Source organism: Octodon degus, unplaced genomic scaffold (genome assembly GCF_000260255.1).
Source record: "Octodon degus isolate 3935 unplaced genomic scaffold, OctDeg1.0 scaffold00100, whole genome shotgun sequence".
In the NCBI taxonomy this organism is placed as follows: Eukaryota; Metazoa; Chordata; class Mammalia; order Rodentia; family Octodontidae; genus Octodon; species Octodon degus.
The window spans coordinates 6149434-6156093 of record NW_004524676.1 but is presented as its reverse complement, the minus strand read 5'-3'; the positions used below and the strand labels follow the sequence as shown (position 1 = coordinate 6156093).

The 6660-nt window shown below is 49.5% G+C and overlaps 1 pseudogene; it reads right to left on the bottom strand.

Moving 5' to 3' along the window:
• Positions 1-3875: 3875 nt before the first annotated feature.
• On the bottom strand, positions 3876-4454 carry LOC101590622 (annotated as a pseudogene).
• Between the last annotated feature and the right edge of the window lie 2206 nt (positions 4455-6660).

Genomic DNA, 6660 nt, shown 5'->3' with positions numbered 1-6660 from the left:
CGCCCCTGCATCCGCCTGCCGCCCCTGCATCCGCCTGCCGCCCCTGCATCCGCCTGCCGCCCCTGCATCCGCCTGCCGCCCCTGCATCCGCCTGCAGCCCCTGCATCCGCCTGCAGCCTCTGCATCTGCCTGCAGCCCCTGCATCTGCCTGAGCAGGCGCTTCCATCCGCTGAGCTATCTGGCCAGCCCAGCTATATTCCTTTCAATGTGCAACTTGATAAGAAGGGAGGCACTAGTGGAGCCAGCTCTGTGTCTTACTTCTCAAAGCGCCTCTAAGGGCTCACAGGTGGTTCAAAGCTCTCTGAGCCTTTTATTTTTATTGTGGTACAGGGGATCGAATTTGGGACCTTGCATATGCCAGGCAGGCGCTTATGCTGCTGAGCTGTCTTCCTGGCCCTCAGCCCTGTATTTAATTGGCTAACGTTTGGTATTCTTGATTTCAATAGATGTGTGGTGATACATACATTTAATCCTAGTGCCCAGGAGGCTGAGGCAGGAAGATCACCCAGAGTTTGAGACCAGCCTGGGTCCAAAGTCATCCTGAACTACACAGCAAGACCCTGTCTCAAAAACAAACCAACAAATTTCTGAATGTTTTTAAACCTGCTTTTTTAATTGGATGGGGTGGCACATGCTTGTGGCCCCACTACTCTGGAAGCCTATGAGGATTACAAGTTTGATTTCGTCAAGGACAATGGTCAGTCTTAAAATAAAAAAAAAATTAGAAGGAGGCAGGTTGGAGCAGTAGCTCAATGCAAAGGCTCTGAATTTTAACTCCTAAGGTAGTGGCACCTTGGCTCCTGAACTCAGTTCTCTCTGTGATTCTGGTTCCAATCTGAGTTGGCTGAGAACCGAGTCAAATTTCCCCAGCAGACCTACATGAACCCTACCATGGAAGCTGGCTGAGCCTTCGTTCAATCTGGTTTGGAATCAGAATCGTGTCAATAATTAGTTTATGAACTGGAGTACAGGTTCAGATCCCCAGAAGCGACACCTGCGATACCCAGGTTCATTTTCCTGCCTGCCAGGCTGTTTTCCAATAATATTTAGTAAGTAGTTTAGATGCACGTGACTTCTGCATAGTCACATGTATTCACACAGTTCTGTAAGGCAGGCATCATCATCTCCACTGTGTGTGAAGAAACCTAGAAACAGAGAAATTCAGAGACTGGCCAAGGTCACAGAGCTATGCACTGCGGAATCTAGCTAGAACTTGGCCCAGGTGTAGTGGTGCATGCCAGCAGTCCCAGCTACAGAGGAAGCTAGGCAGGAGGATTGTAGGGTGTTATGGCTTGTGTCTAGTCATCCCCCAAAGGCCTCATGCAGTCATGGGACACACTTCTAGAGTTTGTGATTACTCATGATCACTGGGACTGTGGGCGTGAGTGCTACCCCCAGCCTGGGGCAGATGGCCTGAATGCACCGCAAGGGAGACAGACTCGCTCTCTGGTGCCGATGTTGCTGCTGCTCCTGCCCTTTTGAGCTTGCTGTTTTGCTGCTTTCCACCGCCATGAGCTGCTGCCCTCTGCCAGGTGCCACTCTGCCTTGGAGCCAGCTGAGTGTGGATGGAAATGTCCAGCAACTATGAGCTAAATAAACCTTTCCTTCCTTCAGTTTGGGTGTCAGGTATCTGTCCCAGCAACAAGAAAACAGTAACTGAGACAGAGGGGTGAGGCCCACCTGTGTAATTTAGTGAGACTCTGTCTCAAAATAAAAAATGAAAAGGGATGGAGGTACAGCTCCATGGTAAAGTGTTCCTGAGTCAGATTCTAAGATCCCCTGGCCTCTAAAATGACAGGACCTGAGAAATCAGTCTCCAGAGCCCACGTTCACTAAGTTTGCTGCCTCACTAAAAGTTTTACTAACTTACACCAGCACCATCAGTAAATCTGGATGCGCTCCTCTGTTGAGGGGCACTTGTACTTTCTATTGACAAATCCTTACATACATCCCACACATGCTTTCCCCCATGGAAATTAATCGGAAGTGGAAATAGGGCCTATTATTACCCTCTCTTGCATTTCTACAGTGGGAAGAACTACTGCTGCAATGTGGGCTTAACAGTTTTTGGGGTATGGGGTGAACACGATGGAATGCTCTGTGCCAATGAAAACAGGCTCTGAAAACGCACCATCCCGAGCTTGCTTCTGCAAAGCGTGCAAGTAACAACAGGGACCACCTGGCGGGCACTGTCCCAGAGCAAGCACCTGCGTGGGTGCTTTGCACTTGGTCACATGATCACCAGACAGCTATCACACCCCCATTCTGCAGCTCGGGGGGAGGGGACTGACTCACAGTGCACCCACACAATGGTGGGAACATGCCGGGCAAGACAGGCATTAAGCTTCCAGACCCCTCACTTGGCCTGGCTCTTTAAGTAACTCAAATGAATTATATTACCATAACACTATAATACCTGAGGAACTTCACCTCCAGCTCCTCTAATAAATGAAAATAGGGGCCGGGGAGATAGCTCAGTAGAATAAGTGCTTGCCTGGCAAGCACAAGGGCCTGATCAATCCCCGGTTCCACAAAAAAAAGAAAAGAAAAAACAAAAGAAGTGAGTGACCTTACAAAGCTGAGCTAGGCCCAAACCAGAGACAATAGGCATTTTTCCACAGAGGCTCATTCTGGGGTTTAATTTAGATTCATTTTGAAATCAAGAGTGTATTGGTGGAGATAGCTCAGCAGACTAAAGCACCTGCTTAGGCAGGTGCAGGGATGGGGCCTGATCCTACTGTGCTATCTCCACTGCTGGGCACACCGAGAAGGTGATTGAGACTGGGCCTGGTGGTGCACACCTGTAATCCCAGTGCTTGGGAGGCTGAAAACAGGAGGAACACTACGAGTTTGATCTGTGTAGTGAGACCCTATACTAAATACACTTTTTTAAAAAAGTATATTGGTGACTTTCTGCCAGAGGTAGTTAATGACAAATCTGGGAAGGTGTACTGCTTATCACCTTGCCAGAAAATGTGACAATAGCTCCAAGAGTTACCCACAAAGGGCATTGGGCTACATGGCTTGCCTATCTGCGAAGGGCCCCCAAGACAGCAGGGCGCGCCCGTCACTGTGGACTCACGCTTGGCTGCGACTGCTTCTCTCACATCCAGGGTTGAAATACTGCTGTGCGTGGATGAGACCCAGAGAGCAGGGCTGGCAAGAGTGCTCTTCAGGCAGAGCCGAGTCCACCAGGCAAGATAAGCCGGTCATTCCGGAGACCACTGTAGAGCTTGTCATAAGGAATAAAAGATGGATCTCAGAAGAAACAATTTCTTTTTTTGTATTTTTATCTTTTTGAAACAGGGTTTCACTATGCAAGTCAGCCTGGCCTTGAGCTCACTTTGTAGCCCGGGCTGGTCTGGAACTCACAATGATCCTCTTACATCAGCCTCCCAAGTGTTGGGATGACAGGCATGCACCACAATGCCTGACCACAATTTTTCTATTGAGGTAGAATTTGTGTATCTGATAGTAGACCTCCTTTTGTTATATGTAGGAAATAGCCATTATCCTGAAATAACCTTACCTGTTGACATCCTTATTTTTATTTATTTTTATTCAGTTCATTGTAGGTATACACATTTTTCACATTTACTACAGGTAATTTGCACCTGTACCTGACATGACTTTATTCTTTTCTTTCCATTCCCCTACCTTTTCAACCTTTTTCTTTTCCTTATTTATAAAAGCTTTGCTTCCATTTTATATACTTTTTTTTTTTTTGGAGCTTTGCAAATTTATAGACTATTCACATAAAACGCACATAGAACAATAAACACCTTTATTACACGAGTTAAACCAGGAGGGAAGGTTTATTTGCCTTTCTGGGCCTTGGTTTTCCTCAGCTAGAACTCCAGCTCTTTGCCCTCTAGCACACAGCCATCTGCTCAGCCACACTGGCCTGGGCGTGATGCAATGCAGGTAGGAAGCTTGGCCTGCTGGAACTGCTCCTCCAGAAGACTGCTGATCTTGGCATTCCTTTTCCTTTCATCATACTTTTGAATTTTCTTTGATCGTTTTTTGTTTAAAATCTCCTCCTCCTCAGGAGTCAGCTTGGCCCCCTTTTTTCGGCCCAGGGGCAGTGCATAGTGGGATTCGTACCACTGTCGGTACGGCATGCTGTCAATGAGCACAATGCAGTTCTTCACCAAGGTCTTGGTGCGGACCAGCTCGTTATTGGATGCATTGTAAACAACATCAATGATGCTTGTTTTTCGAGTACAGCACTCAGAGCCCCAGGAGAAGTTTCCCACATCTAGCCGCAGGGCTCGGTACCTCTTGTTGCCTCCTCGAACTCGGACTGTGTGTATGCGGCGGGCACCAATCTTAGCGTTGGCAGCAGGGCGTCCCAACTCATACTTCTGCTTCTTGTGATAGGGTTTTCTTTTGCCCCCGGTCTTGCGGCGCTTGTGCCAGTTGTCCCAAGAGATGGCCATTGCTCCATGCCGGCTGGAAAGAGCTTTATATACTATTATTATTATTATTATTATTATTATTGGTACTTGGAATCGAATTCAGGACCTTGCACTTGCTGGGCGGGTGCAATGCCACTGAGCTATATCCTCAGCCCTTATGTCTCTATTTTTAAAATCACTGTTATAATTCAGAGTGTCCCAACAGTCCTTTAGAGATAAAAAGAAAAACTATGTTTAGGAAATAGCTTTGATTTTGTATTATTCCAAATTTGGACGCAAGGAGTCTGCTGGTGTCAGGCAGAAGCACGGCTCTGAAGCCCTTGGAGGAAGACACCCATTTTCTGTAAGCGGCTGATAGTGGTCCAGCTGCAGCCACCCTGCTGGGCAACCCAGCTGTGGACCAAGTGTAGCCCAGGTGCGCGGGGGAGGGGAGGGCTGGCTGGATGACAGTGACAGGCTTACCCTCAGGCTCAGGCCTCTGGAGGTCAATTGATTCTTCTTCACCCATTGGCCTTTCCTTTCTGGAACCACAGCAACAAGGCTAGGAGGCTACACAAAACTCCAGTGGAAGCTGCTCAGTTCTTCTTGCACAGGACAGACTCACACCCTAGCTCACTGTGAGAGAGGACGCAGACGTTTTATTGTGTCAATACTGCAGGACAGCCCAAGCTCCTTCCATGTCCTCTGGGAAGTCTGCTCTCTTAGGAGCGGTCTACAGGCAACACTCAGTACCACCAACATGGCCTCAGAGCCCGTGAACCTCAGGGAAAGAGGGCACACTGACACCCCAGAAGAGGCTCCCACCTGAAGGTCAGGGGCCTCCAAAGAGGGTTGCTGCAGTCAGGGAACATGTCAGAGCCAGGAGTGCAGTCCTGGCTTTGAGCGAGCTCTGGGTTCCAGACTCAGATGTGCCAGTGACAGCTGTGTGGCCTTGGGACGAATTCTTTCAATCTCTCAAGCAGCAGTTAGGACATCCCATCTTGTCAGCCATGCGGGGAGTGTAACACGGCAGACCGTCCTTAAAAGCTTCACCTACTGCTTGTCTTAGTACACAGTGAATAGGGGAACCACCTTCCTGATATCCTTGTACCCCCATTACCCTTGTGCCCCAGAAATTAGGTTTAGGAGCTGAGCTACTGAAAAGACCCCTCTAAGGAAGTCTGGTGCGCAGGCAGTCCTGGAAAAACACACCGAGGTAACCAGTCACTTCTCAACACTCCTTGCCGGCCACAGCAATCCTCGGGGGGCTGGCCACAGTCCTCTAGCTAAAGAATCCCCAAGTTCCCTCCACTTCCAGGTTGTCAACTAAAACCCAAAGGTGTGAAGATCCTGATGGCAAATCCGTTATCTTTTAGTTGTTTTGTTTTTGAGACAGGGTCTCTATGCGGTGAACGCTGGCCTTGAGCTCCCTTTGCAGCCCAACGACCCTCCTGCCTCAGCCTCCAGAGTGCTGGGATGAGAGGCTTGGTTCCCAAAGCAGTTCGAAGCACTTGCGAGGAGAAAATCAGATTCCAGAGGGAAAGGCTTCCCCCTCACTACTTGCTCTCTTATGTAAATGGAGCCAATTAAATCTCTTTGAACTCTCTAGTTCGTACAGAGTCAATACCTAACTGAACTAGGAAGGATCAAATGGGAAAACCTTTATGCGGAAAGCTCCTAGCACGTAGCGGGCGAGGCGGGAGGGCCTCAGTTCACACCCGAGCCACCTCAGAAGGGCGAGGACACCAGAGCCACCACAGAAGTGCGAGGTCACTGCCTGCCCTGGCGTGCTAGGACTGGCAAGGAAGTTAAAACTGGAAGCAAGAGATACGCTCGGGTCCGGGCTGCCCGGCCCTGGTGAACGTATATTCTGCCTTAGAAAAGCTACACGTTCTAACTGATTTACTGAACTATGGCTCACGATTTACCTCTTTGCCTGCTCAATTTCATGCCTGCTTCCTAAGAATTACGTGGCCAGGCAAAGCGCGCTCTGCCCAACCCCAGTAACTTCGTACTAGACGAACTTCCTCTAGGAGAGAAGGTAGACGACCTACGGAATACTACCGCGGCGTCTACTATCAGTCATCTTTTTTATTTCTTCTTCGTCCAACTAGGAGACGGCCCAGGAGGCAGCAGCGTCGGCACTAAGCGGGCGCAGCGCGGCGTGCGAGCTGCCCTTCCCGTTTCTCAATTCGTGGAGCCCGCCCGCGACACCGGCGCGGCGGCGGGGCCGCCCGAGGGCGCCAGGCCGAGGCTCTTCCCG